This window comes from Pleurodeles waltl, chromosome 4_2 (genome assembly GCF_031143425.1).
Source record: "Pleurodeles waltl isolate 20211129_DDA chromosome 4_2, aPleWal1.hap1.20221129, whole genome shotgun sequence".
NCBI lineage: Eukaryota > Metazoa > Chordata > Amphibia > Caudata > Salamandridae > Pleurodeles > Pleurodeles waltl.
The window spans coordinates 989325952-989342435 of record NC_090443.1 but is presented as its reverse complement, the minus strand read 5'-3'; the positions used below and the strand labels follow the sequence as shown (position 1 = coordinate 989342435).

Below are 16484 nucleotides of genomic sequence, written 5' to 3'. Positions count from 1 at the left end.
TGAAGCTACATATAGGTAGTGACCTATATGTAGTGCACGTGTGTAATGGTGTCCCCGCACTCACAAAGTCCGGGGAATTGGCCCTGAACAATGTGGGGGCACCTTGGCTAGTACCAGGGTGCCCTCACACTAAGTAACTTTGCACCTAACCTTTACCAGGTAAAGGTTAGACATATAGGTGACTTATAAGTCACTTAAGGGCAGTGTAAAATGGCTGTGAAATAACGTGGACGTTATTTCACTCAGGCTGCAGTGGCAGGCCTGTGTAAGAATTGTCAGAGCTCCCTATGGGTGGCAAAAGAAATGCTGCAGCCCATAGGGATCTCCTGGAACCCCAATACCCTGGGTACCTCAGTACCATATACTAGGGAATTATAAGGGTGTTCCAGTAAGCCAATGTAAATTGGTAAAATTGGTCACTAGCCTGTTAGTGACAATTTGAAAGAAATGAGAGAGCATAACCACTGAGGTTCTGATTAGCAGACCCTCAGTGAGACAGTTAGGCACCACACAGGGAACACATACATATAGGCCACAAACTTATGAGCACTGGGGTCCTGGCTAGCAGGTTCCCAGTGACACATAACAACCATACTGAAAACATAGGGTTTTCACTATGAGCACTGGGCCCTGGCTAGCAGGATCCCAGTGAGACAGTGAAAACACCCTGACATACACTCACAAACAGGCCAAAAGTGGGGGTAACAAGGCTAGAAAGAGGCTATTTTCTCACAGTAGTGAAAACTCTCCTTAACAGCCTAAGGAGGCCAAAGGAGGTGGCAGCTATTTTGTTAGCTTGATGGGCCATTGACACTTGTGGATCAAGCCAAACCCCAAGACTTTTGATAAGTTCTTTAGGTGGGGGTAAAAAACCCATGCCATCAATTTTGATGGGATAGGCTTTGTATGTTGTCCAAAAAACATCACCTCCATTTTATTATCATTAAGTTTTGGTTTGCTTCTGGTCATCCATGCTTCCACAGCTTGGAGACAAGGACCAAGTGCTGACTCTATAGAACGGGAGTCTAGTGAGAGAGATACAATTAACTGTGTGTTGTCTGCATACAACACCAAGGTCAGCCCAAAGGGCTGGACTATTTCTGCGAGTGGCAATATGTAAATATTCAATAAAGTGGGACTGAGGGAAGACCCCTGTGGGACTCCGCATCTATTAGTAATACGGTCTGAAAAGTATGATCTATCTAATACCTGAGATCTATCTTTAATAAATGAAATAATCCAATCTAAGGCTAGCCCAGATATTCCAGTCTCTTGTATCCTATCCGTTAATATGTCAAGATCCACTGTATCGAAAGCAGTGCTGAGATCCAGAAGGATGATAGCTGTTTCCAGACCCTTAGCTAAGTTTTTTTTTGCTTCTTCTGTAACATCGATCAGTGCGGTCTCTGTACCATGTAGTGGTCTGAAGACCATCTGGATGGCGTGTAGGATATTGTTGTGCTCCATAAAAAGAGAAAATTGAGTATGGGCATATTTTTCAGCTATCTTAGACAAGACAGTCAACAATGAGAGGGACCTATAATTACTGGAAAGTCTAGGATCAAGATTGGGTTTTTTCAAGAGTGGGTTAACAATGGCATGTTTCCACTGTTCTGACACCACGCCGGAGACCATTGAAAGATTAATAAGATTCGTAATAAAGGGAACCGTCGCTGGCGTGCCTAAGGATAACACCTGGGGAGGGGCTAGATCAAGAGGGGATCCTGATTTAATAGGTGAAAGATGTCTCTTCATGACATCTTCAGATATTGGGGGAAAATCTGATAGGATCGTAGGATCCATTGACTTTTGTTTGGAAACCTTCAGTGCCTGGTTCATAACGCAGGGAAAAGTCGAGTAGATGTCTAGTGCTTTTTGTTGAAAATATGATGCAAGATTGTTGACATATTCCTGAGATGCATCCAGGAGTGCCATGTCCCCTTGAGTCTGGGTGATCTCATTGAGGACTCGAAAGATCTCTTTAGGTGAGTTGGCCGCCTGTTCAATCTTTGAGGTGTAATATCTAGTTTGAGCAGATTTTATTTCGGTATGATAAGACCGGATTGCTTTCTTGTATTCTTGTTTTAGAGTTTCATCATGTGACTTTCTCCATCTCCTTTCCCATTTCCTGCATTCTCTTTTGAGATGAAGCAGATGCGAAGTGAACCAGGGAGAGTTCCACCTACAGTGTCCCCTTCCTATGAAAGTGGTAGGAGTACGTCTAAACTACCAGAAATCCAGCTGTTAAAGGACTTTGACAAGTCCGTAACATTATTTTGACTGGATGGCTTATTCCTTTCCAGAATGTTAATCCAGGCATCAGCTTTGAGCTTATACCAGCGTCTAGAGGGTAAATGAGTATTACAAATTGGTTTCCTATGGCTAGACATGGTTAGTTCCAGCTTTATCAAATAACGGTCAGACCATGCCAGAGGGTGAGATGCCATGGGTATTAATTCTTTGACATTTGAAAAGATCAAATTGATCATATGATCCTTATTGTGTGTTGGTCCCTTAATCAGTTGTGCTAGATTAAGGGCATTATGTCTGAAATCAGAGATTTAGTTATTAGACTATCTACCTCCTCCGCATGGATGTTAAAATCACCTAATAATGAAAAAAATTGGATTTAGTGCAGACTAGCTCCGTGATATTCTCTGCCAAAGACTGAAAATAGTTTTAAGTGCGACCAGAGGGAGGCGGTAAACCAAAGCACCTCATAATCTAAATTGAGGGTTCAGGCTGATGGAAAAATACATGCTTTCACACCCTGTTATCTGTAGTGGGTGTGAGTAAACTGTTAAATTATTCCTGTAGATTAATGCAATACCCCCACCTCTAGCAGAAACTCTATCGAGTCTGCTTATTCGATTTCCATTAGGTAATGCCAGTGCGACATCAGGGGCTGAGCCCTCATGTAGCCAAGTTTCAGTCAGGCAGAGAATCATGGGTCTAGTCTGCTCTAAAAGTAGATATATGTCAAGTTTATGTGCTACTAGAGAGCGACAGTTAACTAAGAGAATTAAGCATTTATTAACTTCTAGGGCTGCTGAATTATCCTGCATAAGTTGCGGGGACCACTGGCAAATTGAACATTGGTGTTCAAGGCTCCTGGGGTCTTTAGTGTTAACGCAAATACTGTGGGTAGCAGAGCTTAGAGCATGAAGAGCATCCGAATCATACTTGATTCTAACATCTTCTGTAGGGACCTGAACATGGAGACTAAGCCCTGTGCCCGTTCTGGCGTGGACGGGCGCAGATGGACACAGACGGGCTTGCCTTTGTTGCACCTTTGGTGCCAGCGGCATGCCCGCAGCATATGTCCTCTATGCGTAGCTTGCATCTGGGCTAAAAATAGCCCGGATGCCGAAAAAACTATACCGCTGACCTACACAAAATGCTGGTCGCAGCAGTGCTTTTCAAAAAGAGCAAAAATGGCGGGCAAAAACTAGATTCTATAATTCCCTGCCACCTAGGTCACTAGACACAGACCAAGGTGAAGGGAGAGATGAAGCAAAGTTGTCCCTCAGCAATTATATAAACATAAGTGTGTGGCAGACTCTAAGTGCTAATTTGTGCAAAGTGAGCGTTTTGCAGTAGAAAAAAAATCCTTAAAAATTTGATTATTAAAAATTGGGCTAATAATAAAATGTTCCTTTCCAAAGTAATCTCTGTGCTTTAAAGTTTCTAGGTATGGACAAATAAGAGCTGAAGACAGTGTTCCCTTACTGCATTATCAATAGCTGCGGGTCGCTTGCATCTGGGCTAAAAATAGCCCAGATGCCGAAAAAAACATACCGCCGACCTACACAAAATGGCAGTTGCAGCAGTGCTTTTCAAAAAGAGGAAAAATGGGGGACAAAAACTAGATTCTATAATTCCCCACAACCTAGGCCACTAGACACAGACCAAGGTGAAGGGACAGATGAAGCAAAGTTGTCCCTCAGCAATTATATATAACATAAGTGTGTGGCAGACTCTAAGTGCTAATTTTTGCAAAGTGAGCGTTCTGAAATAAAAAAAGTTCCTTAAAAATTTGATTATTAAAAATTGGGCTAATAAAAAATTTTTACTTGCCAAAGTAATCTCTGTGCTTTTAAGTTTCTAGGTATGGACAAATGAGAGATGAAAACAGTGTTCACTTACTGCATTATCATCCGCTGTGCGTCGCTTGCATCTGGGCTAAAAATAGCCCTGATGCCGAAAAACCTATACCGCTGACCTACATAAAATGCCGGTTGCAGCAGTGCTTTTCAAAAAGAGGAAAAATGGCAGGCAAAAACTAGATTCTATAACTCCCCACCACCTAGGCCACTAGACACGGACCAAGGTGAAGGGAGAGATGAAGCAAAGTTGTCCCTCAGCAATTATATACAACATAAGTGTGTGGCAGACTCTAAGTGCTAAATTGTGCAAACTGAGCGTTCTGCAGTAAAAAAAGTTAAAATGTGATTATTAAAACTTAGGCTATTAAAAAAAATTTAACTTGCCTAAGTAATCTCTGTGCTTTAAAGTTTCTAGGTATGGACAAATGAGAGATGAAGACAGTGTTCACTTACTGCATTATCATCCGCTGCGTGTCACTTGCATCTGGGCTTACAATTGCCTGGATGCCGAAGAAACTATAGCGCCGACCTACACAAAATGGCGGTCGCAGGCAGTGCTTTTCCAAAAGAGGAAAAATGCCGGGAAAAAACTAGATTCTATAATTCTATATCAGGACCGGAGGCTCGGATTATGCTTTCTCTTTCTTTACTGAGAAATTCACAGCAGCCAATTAAAACACATTTAAACAAAAAACAACATTTCCCAAAGTGCTCTAGTGTATAAGTCACATGCACCAATCAACCATAGTGACCTTAGTCCATAAAGTCCTTAACCTCGAACGTCATATCCTCTTTCTTTGCTGCTTCGCAGCAGATAAGTAACTTTTCACTTTATCTAAATCTAATGTCTATTTTTCTGGTGTATTGAAGTTGAATTTCTTAAATGTAGCAGGCGCCGCGAGTCTGCGTGCCTTTTACAAGCTTTTTAATCTTTATTCTTCGGCTTCCAGCCGAGTTAATTGCCTTTTTATTGATTTTTTCTAAAGCACTCGCTTTACTCTGTACATTTCGGCCTCCTGCCGAGTTAATCCCTTTTATTGATTTTCCTGTGTTGAGGGAACTCTCCTGTTATTGATTTTTTCATTAGGAGCGCGTTACACCCTACAGCTCGGTTTCCCTGCCGAGTTAATATTTATATTGATTTTCCCTCGTGGAGGGACCTCGGGAGAGGACTGCACGCCCTGCGTGCAGTCTATTTTCACTGGCAACCGGTGTTGCCAAGCGTGCACGCCCATTACGAACCGATCTCATTTCCCTTTGCCATTTTATGAGATCGGTTCGTTTCTGGACAGCGTGAGAGGCATGGGGCTTGCCTGGAATCATTAACTCACCTCCTCCCTGACGCCCAGTTAAGAAAAGATTCCACTGGGTTGTAAAATTTAAAAAAAGGCTTGGCCTAGGGGAAATACCTTTTATTGATGCAGGCACCTTCCTCCTCAAGCACAGTTGTTTTTTCATTGATATATATATACTTATTTTTCACTGGTTGTGGTTTTTAGGTATATATATATATATTTATTTTGTTCTGCTAATTCGCTTGCTGAGGTTTATCCACTCACTCCTTTATTATTCTTGTCTATGGTCCTATATATTATTATTATGGCTCAATGGAGCGACCAGGATGCAGGGTTCTACCCCGATGATACCGACAACCAACTGGAGTTAAATCTGGTTGAGGCACTAAATTCCAGGGTGCAACAGTCGGTGAATGATGCTCTAGCAAGAGCTTTGGGCCCCTTCTCAGGTCAATTATTAGATTATGCCCAAACGCAGGGCTGGATGACCGGGGACCCCACCCCTTCCTCGGAGGACACTGCTACACCTGTCCCTACAAAATCCAAGTCAAAATCTAAGAACATTTCAAAGGAGGACCCTGTTGGAGAATTACATGCTGACATGTTTGACAAGTTACGCAGGAAGAGAAGCGCGGAGCATAATTATAGCTCCCATCGTAATCCTCTTCTTCGGAAGACTCCGATGATCCAGATTCAGACGACATTACCACCCCTAACCTTAGTAAAAAATCGTAAACTACTTCCACTACGCCTCAAATTTTAGATTTTAATCCTTCAGAGATTATACACCCTAGATCTTCGAGTTGGCGCCCAACTCCTGAGGTAGCTCTCTATGTTCACGCGAACTTAAGGAAGAGTTTTGATAAAGAGGTGCGTTCCAGACTCAAGGCGGAATGCCCCAGGCCTGAGCTAGATAATAATGTAGCAGAAACTCCCGAGATTGACCCCACTATGATTACCTTCATGAAGAAGTACGCGAAAGATCGTAAGAAGGGTCTCGACAGATCCTGGCGCCTCTGCCAAGACAAATTATTAGACATGGCAGGCCCATTAACAAAAATCTTAGATTTGGCTACCACTTCCAAGGAATCAAACACCCCAGTGAACCCTGATGTTTTATTGGGATGGGCCCAGAGAGCAGTATGCCTTTTAGGCAACACAAATTGTGCTATTTCCACTGAGCGCAGGAAATCCATACTGATGCGAATAGACCCTAAACTAGTAGACTTGGCTGCCTCCGAAGCGGGACCAGCAGCTGAAGGTCTCCTCTTTGGCTCATTCTTCATAAAGGAATTGGCCTAATTTTGCTCTACTTTTTCGACACTGGACAAGGCCCAACTGTCCCTTAAAAAAGTTTTTAGAAGGGGCCTTTTTATCAGGGCTGGGTGTTACGGCGGACAAATGCCCGGCCGAGGTGGCTTTGTCAGTCCTCAAAATTACTACCCGAGGGGTAGAGATAACTGGTCTGGAGATCAAGCAGACACCACGTTCTATCCCCCACGGCCCCGTGGAGGAAGACCCAGGTTCCGCAGAGGGTACCGTATGTAGTGCTTTCCTCTTATTTAGTTTCTAAGCACTAACATAACACAACAGAAATGCACTTCTGAGGTCAAGGAAGACTTTTATTGTTATTTTATTCTTCCCCAACCACAATGTTTATGAATGAATGACGAATTAGTAGCTTTCAAGTCCGCGTTAATCAAACAAAATATATCAGTTTGCAATATACACAGCAGGTTATATTTATAAGATATTGTATGCAAAGCAAAACAAATACTTCACCGTGTAGGAACTATTTACAGCTACATCTTTCTAAGGTCTGCAAGCTGGGGACCCCTGTCAGCCGCGAGAAAGAGTGTCATCTACCCACACGGGATGCTGGCAACTGGCGCCAAGCTCCAGCACGAGGTCCGGCAGATTCGAATCTGACTCTCTGCAGCCTGTTACATTCGTTACAAAGGTGTGCCCCCTCCTCTCAGACCTGGGAAACTGAGCAAGCCTTTTGGAGACTGGCCAGGTCTCCAAGACTACTCCTGTTCCCAAGCTCAAGGGAAGAGAAACGACGCCCATGTACTCTCTCTTATCAGGTCTAGTCTACTGTGAGAGCAAAACATCTTGGTTCTCTGGTGCAAAAACACAGCTTGGAAAAATACAGAACTATTCTCAACTGCAATGTCTAACTCCACGTTAAAGGCAATGGGCAGCTAACCTAAATATCAAATGCAATGTGATGTTAAAGGCAATAGGCAGCTAACCTAAATATCAAATGCAATGTCTAGTGTCATGTCAAAGCCAATAGGCATCTAAGCTGAATACAAAATGCAATGTCTTATATCATGTCAAAGCCCATAGGCAGCTGAGCTGAATACAAAATGCAATGTATAATATCATGTCAAAGCCAAAAGGCAGTTAAGCTGAATACAAAGTGTAATATATGATATCATGTCAAAGCCAATAGGCAGCGGAGCTGAATACAAAATGTAATATATAATATCATGTCAAAGCCCATAGGCAGAATATCTAATAGCATGTCAAAGTCAATAGGCAGCTAAATTGAATACATCATGTCAAAGTCAATAGGCATGCAATGTCAAAGCCAATAGGCGGCTAGACTGGATACAGTATGTCAAAGCCAATAGGCAGAATACAGAATGTAATGGCTAATGCAATGTCAAAGCCCATAGGCGGCTAAACTGAATACAGAAAGCAATGGCTAATGCCATGTCAAAGCCAATAGGCACAATACAGAATGTAATGACTAATGCAATGTCAAAGCCCATAGGCGGCTAAACTGAACAAAACATACCATGTGCTACTGGTGAACATTGAGCAACTAATATGCGCAGTGGTGAAACACAAAGTCATTGGTCAAAACAAAACTCCATCAAATAGCAGGACATTCCGCCCTTTGACCAATGAATTTTTGTTTCACATATCTCATATTTCAAAAAAACAAAAAAAAAACATCAGCACAAAAAAAAACATTATCATCAAAGCAATCCCTGTAAAGCAATAGAAGTGAATTAACACATTGATCTCATAACCTTTCACATCAGATACATCTACATAGAAAAGACTGGGCAATTTTTTTTTTTTTTTTCTCTGAATGAGTCTCTAATTCAACAGTGTTAGCAATTTGATGTGGCATGAGTTCTGCTCATGTAAAGGTGCACGGTCCACCTGAAAGGTTTGCTGGAAGATAAGCAAAAGTCAGAGTTCCATACGAGAGGGAAAAAAAAAAAAACACAGCAAACAAGTTGAACTTGAACTGAAGGCGCAGTTTGCGCAAAATGGATCCATGGTGCTAGCACTTTACTCAGCCAGGTTCAGGTTGGGGATTCGGTCCCTTCCCCGACCCCACACGCACACACCGGAAGGGGGACCACACAGCGCACTCAGGGACAGTGGCGAAACGTGGTCGGATCTGCAAAAGAAACAAGTATGACTTTTCTTGCAAATAACATTTTTCATTTAAACTGCACCCTTCCTCTTTCTTTCCCTGTTTTATAATCAGCAGGACGTTTTTGGGGCCCTTTGTTATATTTTCTGCAGGTTCTGGAGGGTCACTTGGGGCTTCAGCCCACACATCAGCACTGAGGTTTATATCTGCTGCGCCACAGCTTCCTTTTTCTTGCACTGTCAGAAGGGCTGGGGCAGACTCATTCTTTACCAAACCTCCATTCACTGCACTTTTGTCAATTTGGGCCATTCTGTCTCCAATTTGTATGAATGAATCAGATTCTTTTCTAGGTATCAGCATAATTTCGATTTTTCCTTGGTAATTTGCAGCAATCACTCTCCCTAAAACCTGATCACTTTGCCATTTCTGTTCTGGTAACTTTCCTCTCCCCAACTGCTCTGTGACTGCTTGCATGACAGATTGCTTTTGTGCGTGCTGCACAGTTTTTATCAAATCTAGGGGAATGTGCATCTCTCTCATCTCTGCCCACCTGTAAGTGGCCTTTTCACATTTCTGGGGCACCCACATAGCCATCCCCACTAAGGCAGAATTCTGGGTGAACACTTCTCTCTCTGCATTTTTCTCATTAACATCAGCAAGGTAATTGAACCAGTTAGGTGCTAAAACATTATCAAAGAACCAAAAATCAGCATAAAAATGACACATCTCACGTAGCTCTTGCTTTAAAATCTGACACACATTATACAACGCTGTTCCTTCTACTGTGCCAGAAAACAACATTTCAGTCAATGAATCATTAGTAAAACAAACATGCTTTTTATCTTCAGTGGACACGAATTCAAATGGTGCACACAATTTCATTGGTAACTCTTTTATCTGTGGTACTCTAGCCCTGTCTTGCAAGTACCAGATCCATTGTATGATTCTAGCTAGGGGCACTATTTTCTTTCCTTGTTCATGATTTAAATGTACATAAGTATTTCCTTCTTGCACTGCGCAGAAACCTAAAGTCTGCATTATTTCATTTGCCAAATCACAAGCGCGCAGCTGCATATTATTTTTCACAGTGACCATGTACAAAAGTGTTAGGATTTCTCTCAAATGAGGGCTATTCTTTTTCCAAAAATCAAACAAACTAATGAAACTCGGGGTGTCTTGCTCTAAAATCCTTCGTTTTACTTGTGCATTTTGCAACGGTAACTTGTAAATCACATTCTGGTCTCTCTTGTTCGTGTTATCAGTTAAGGAATGCATTTTGGCTGCCAAAAACCCTGGCTCACACGGAAACTCAGTGCAGCTCGGAGCTGTCTTAACCCCCTCATTACTGGAATGGGACAAGGAAGATTCTTCAAAAACAGCCCTTTTATAACTTTCCGTCTTATTTTGAATTATTGTATCCTGGCTAATTTGCTCACGTAAATTCCTATTTTCATGTTCCAACTTCCTACATTTCTCCTGCATTTCTCTGTAAGCAGATAAAGGTATCCAGACCTTTCTGTCATCATTACTTCCAAAACACACGTTTTCTACATATATACAACGGGAATTATTTCTCAAAACCTTATCAGGCCTTTTAGCTACACATGCATTTTCTTCTGTAATTCCCCAAACAGAAAACAATTCACAGTTTTTCTTAGCACCATCAGGCAGTTCATCAACACATGTATTCTCAGACATGGTCTGCCGTGCTACTGTGATTCTCCAAACAGAAAACAATTTCTGTAATTCTCCAAACAACAAAAAACAATTACACTTTTAAAGTGTGCACTTAAAAATCTACTAACTCGTCAAACCCCTTCTTAATCACCTCTTAATGACCGACACCCCACTCCTGGTACCAATTGTAGTGCTTTCCTCTTATTTAGTTTCTAAGCACTAACATAACACAACAGAAATGCACTTCTGAGGTCAAGGAAGACTTTTATTGTTATTTTATTCTTCCCCAACCACAATGTTTATGAATGAATGACGAATTAGTAGCTTTCAAGTCCGCGTTAATCAAACAAAATATATCAGTTTGCAATATACACAGCAGGTTATATTTATAAGATATTGTATGCAAAGCAAAACAAATACTTCACCGTGTAGGAACTATTTACAGCTACATCTTTCTAAGGTCTGCAAGCTGGGGACCCCTGTCAGCCGCGAGAAAGAGTGTCATCTACCCACACGGGATGCTGGCAACTGGCGCCAAGCTCCAGCACGAGGTCCGGCAGATTCGAATCTGACTCTCTGCAGCCTGTTACATTCGTTACAAAGGTGTGCCCCCTCCTCTCAGACCTGGGAAACTGAGCAAGCCTTTTGGAGACTGGCCAGGTCTCCAAGACTACTCCTGTTCCCAAGCTCAAGGGAAGAGAAACGACGCCCATGTACTCTCTCTTATCAGGTCTAGTCTACTGTGAGAGCAAAACATCTTGGTTCTCTGGTGCAAAAACACAGCTTGGAAAAATACAGAACTATTCTCAACTGCAATGTCTAACTCCACGTTAAAGGCAATGGGCAGCTAACCTAAATATCAAATGCAATGTCATGTTAAAGGCAATAGGCAGCTAACCTAAATATCAAATGCAATGTCTAGTGTCATGTCAAAGCCAATAGGCATCTAAGCTGAATACAAAATGCAATGTCTTATATCATGTCAAAGCCCATAGGCAGCTGAGCTGAATACAAAATGCAATGTATAATATCATGTCAAAGCCAAAAGGCAGTTAAGCTGAATACAAAGTGTAATATATGATATCATGTCAAAGCCAATAGGCAGCGGAGCTGAATACAAAATGTAATATATAATATCATGTCAAAGCCCATAGGCAGAATATCTAATAGCATGTCAAAGTCAATAGGCAGCTAAATTGAATACATCATGTCAAAGTCAATAGGCATGCAATGTCAAAGCCAATAGGCGGCTAGACTGGATACAGTATGTCAAAGCCAATAGGCAGAATACAGAATGTAATGGCTAATGCAATGTCAAAGCCCATAGGCGGCTAAACTGAATACAGAAAGCAATGGCTAATGCCATGTCAAAGCCAATAGGCACAATACAGAATGTAATGACTAATGCAATGTCAAAGCCCATAGGCGGCTAAACTGAACAAAACATACCATGTGCTACTGGTGAACATTGAGCAACTAATATGCGCAGTGGTGAAACACAAAGTCATTGGTCAAAACAAAACTCCATCAAATAGCAGGACACCGTAGGAGCCAGCAAGGAGCTATACAAGACGCCTCCTTTACCGGTAAGAATTATTCTACATTCACAAGTCATTCTAGGGGGAAGAGTCAGTCTGTTTGTACACAAATGGAGGGAGATTTCAGGAGATCCTTGGGTTATTCAGACAGTGTTGGGATTTCACCTGGAGTTCCTCAACACTCCGTTTCAGCATGCCCCTCCGATAAACATGTGTTTTTCCCAATCAAATCAGAATTTTATAGATATAGAGGTACAAGCGTTGTTAGACAAAGGTGCAGTAACATTTTCAACCCCGCACCCTACCGGTTTCTGCAATCCTATTTTTGTGGTAGACAAAAAAGGAGGTGGTCATCGGTTAGTATTAAATCTGAAGGACTTCAATTCTTGGATTGTTTACAGACACTTCAAGATGGAAGGGATCCTCATGTTGCGAGACATCCTTCTAGAAGGGGATTGGATGGTTTGCTTAGATCTGAAGGATGCGTACCTCTCAATCCCGATTTTTGTCCCCCACAGGAAGTATCTTCAGTTCCAGTGGAAGGGGTATTGCCTAGAATTCACGGCTCTCCCATTCGGCCTATCCTCGGCCCCTTGGTGCTTCACAAAGCTTTTGAGACCATTAGTGGAATGGCTGAGAACCAAGGGGGTTCGTCTTATCATATACCTGGACGACATCTTACTGATGGCGCAGGATGCAACGACGTTGCTGACACATCTGAATTGGACAATCATTTTACTACAGGAATTAGGTTTCCTTATCAATGCGCAGAAGTCATTGTTGAAACCATCCCAAAGGATAGAATTCTTGGGTTTCAAGATAGATTCCATTCTCTCCCTCTTGATACATCCAGCTGCAAAAATTCGCAATATCAAAAGAGAATTGAGAGCGGCATTACTCAGGCCGAATATTTCTCTAAGGAGCATTGCTCGATTGGTGGGACTATTAGCCTCCTCCATTCAAGCAATATTTCCTGCCCCCTTACACTATCGTGCCCTCCAGCGATTGAAGATTCAATATTTGAGGCAAGGTCTGAGTTACTCGGCCCTTGTTCCTCTGACTTCAGAGGTCAAAGAGGAAATTCAGTGGTGGCTTCACCACATGGAAGCATGGAATGGCAGGGCCATTTTCGGATCTCACCCAGAGGTGGTCATAGAATCGGACGCCAGCCAGTAGGGCTGGGGAGCTCGTTGCGGCTCAATGACGACAGGGGGTCGTTGGTCATCAACAGAGAAAGATTTGCACATAAATTGCTTAGAACTCTTGGCGGGGTCGTTCGCAATAAAGAGTTTATCCCCGATCAGGACAGATTGTTGCATTCTTCTGAGAATGGACAATATTTCGGCAACGGATGCTTTTCTACAGAATTGGAGCTCGTTCCAGTGCTATGCATTCCCTCCATTCCTATTGATACCCAGAGTCTTGGCTCAAGTGAGGAGACAGAAGGTAGAATTGATTTTAGTAACCCCGTTGTGGAGGTCTCAGCCGTGGTTCCCTATTGCCCTTCAATTAGCATGTGCTCCTCCACTGTTCATTCCTCCTCGTCGGGACATCTTACTCAGTCCGGAGGGCCATCAACATCCCTTAATTGTCTCGGGGACTCTAACTCTGATGGCTTGGAGGGTTTCAGGGCAAGATGGAAAGCCCCGGGAATTTCGCAACAGGCTGAAGGTTTTATCAAGCGAGCATGGGCAAAGAGTACCCACAAGAGATATGCTTCGGCATGGCGTAAATGGGTTAGTTGGTGCAATGGAAGAGACCTTAATCCCATGGGGTCAGGTATTGATATGATTATTAATTTCCTGGCTGAGTTAGCCTCTTCAGGTTTGGTTTATAGGACAATCAATAATTTTAGATCAGCAATTTCTTCAGGACATCCACCTATTGATGGCAAACAGGTAGGTGAACATCCGCTAGTATGTAAACTGTTGAGGGGTATCAGATTTTCGAATCCTCCTCAGCCTAAGTACTCTGTACTTTGGGATGTGAATATTGTGTTGAGATTTCTGGATTCTTGGCCCAGTAACAAATACTTGTCTCGGAAACAATTGTCAGCTAAATTAACTATGTTACTATGTTTAGTCTCATGCAAGAGAGTCTCAGATGTGAGAGCCCTAGATTTATCGGGGAGACTTTATTCTCCGGAGGGAGTAACCTTTATTATCTCCAGAAGAACCAAGAACAATTGCAGGTCAGTAACGTACCCTTGTTTTCCAGATAATTCAAAATTATGTGTGGTACAGTGTCTTAAAGATTATGCAATATCTACAGAAGAACATAGACAGGACATGAATGGGCAAGTATTAATTGCACTTCAGAAACCTTTAAACCTGTTGCTTCGGCCACTCTGGCGAGATGGTTAAGATGGCTTATGAATGAAGCAGGTATTGATACTAGCCATTTTGGAGCTCATTCAGTAAGAGGAGCAATGGCATCTAAGTCTTTTACGTTAGGTTCCAGTTTAACGGATATTATGAAATCTGCAGACTGGTCGTCTGAAAGTACTTTTCGTAAGTTTTATTTTAAACCCGTTTTGGATGTGGCCTCTGTTGTTATGGGTCAGCTTTGAACTAGCATAATCCGAGCCTCCGGTCCTGATATAGAATGAAAAATTTTCTAGCTTACGCGTTAAGAATTTTCAATTCTATTAAGGACACGGAGGCGAGGATTATCCCACCCTTTTATGAATATTAATAATTTTATTACTCTTGAAAATCTTAATTCATTGTTACCCTCCCACGTTTATAGAGTGTATTAAGATGTGAAAGATTTTAAAATGGTTTGTACCATTAGTTTGAAAATATTACCGGCTGGTTTTTTTATTATTATTTCTTAGGAACGGATCACAAGAATTCCTGAAGTTCTTTCCATCCAGATGTCTACGTTCTTGGAAAACGGACTTGATGTTCAGTCTGGTCTCCTTCGTTGGTTTCTTCCTTCCTAGATGAGAGTTGGTATCATCTAAAGACTTTGAGGTCGTGAGAAAGGAATTTACTGTTTTCGGTTGAAGCAAAGAAAGAGGATATGACGTTCGAGGTTAAGGACTTTATGGACTAAGGTCACTATGGTTGATTGGTGCATGTGACTTATACACTAGAGCACTTTGGGAAATGTTGTTTTTTGTTTAAATGTGTTTTAATTGGCTGCTGTGAATTTCTCAGTAAAGAAAGAGAAAGCATAATCCTCGCCTCCGTGTCCTTAATAGAATTGAAAATTCTTAACGCGTAAGCTAGAAAATTATTCATTCCCCACCACCTAGGCCACTAGACGTGGACCAAGGTGAAGGGAGAGATGAAGCAAAGTTGTCCCTCAGCAATTATATATAACATAAGTGTGTGGCAGACTCTAAGTGCTAATTTGTGCAAAGTGAGCGTTCTGAAGTAAAAAAAAGTACCTTAAAAATTTGTATTTAAAAATTGGGCTAATAAAAATCTTTTACTTCCCAAAGTAATCTCTGTGTTTTAAAGTTTCTAGGTATGGGCAAATGAGAGATGAAGACAGTGTTCACTTACTGCATTATCATCCGCTGCGCGTCGCTTGCATCTGGGCTAACAATAGCCCGGATGCCGAAAAAACTATGCCGCTGACCTACACAAAATGCCGGTCACAGCAGTGCTTTTCAAAAAGAGGAAAAATGGCAGGCAAAAACTAGATTCTATAATTCCCCACCACCTAGGCCACTAGACACGGACCAAGGTGAAGGGAGAGATGAAGCAAAGTTGTTCCTCAGCAATTATATATAACATAAGTGTGTCTAAGTGCTAATTTGTGCAAAGTGAACGTTCTGCAGTAAAAAAAGTTCCCTAAAAATGTGATTATTTAAAATTGGGCTATCAAAAAACTTTTACTTGCCAAAGTAATCTCTGTGCTTTAAAGTTTCTAGGTATGGACAAATGAGAGATGAAGACAGAGTTCACTTACTGCATTATCATGCAGCAGCTATGTTGTTGCTTTTTGTGGGCTGGGCAGTACAGATTTTTTGAAATGCCCTCACCCCATCTGTTTGTCTGATGTTTTGTTCTTTGCCTGCAAGCAAGAGTTTCAAGCCTTCTTTGGCCACTCTTAGTAAGTGTATCAAGATGACTATTACTGCAGTTAACAACACTGAGAGATTGCTTCTTCCTCCATTGATCCTGGGGTGGTCTGCTTGGTTAGGAAGATGGCTGCCTTGTGGGCAGGATGTGCGGTAATCCTAATGGCAGATACCTGCAGAAGAGCCTCTTGTGCTTCTGGATATACTTTTGTACTGGTGTTTCTGCTGTGGCCTTTGTACTTGTTGTTTGGACGTGGCTAAAAGGTTATTTTTTTATGTTCATTGGGATACATTTTCAAGCCTTTGTCAGAGTTTGTGATGAATGCATCATCATTATTATTATTATTATTATTATTATTATAATTATTATCATTATGATTATTATTATTACGGGCATCCTCCTGATGTAATAAAGTGCTAAGAGGAGGAACGACA

At 41.9% G+C, this 16484-nt stretch overlaps 1 long non-coding RNA gene across 1 annotated transcript; it reads left to right on the top strand.

The window, feature by feature from the left end:
- The first annotated feature begins 4859 nt into the window (after window positions 1-4859).
- On the top strand, window positions 4860-15197 carry LOC138293573 (uncharacterized). The gene is made up of 2 exons (XR_011203047.1): window positions 4860-6945; window positions 12027-15197. It is a non-coding gene; the product is annotated as an uncharacterized lncRNA (long non-coding RNA).
- The last annotated feature ends 1287 nt before the right edge of the window (window positions 15198-16484 follow it).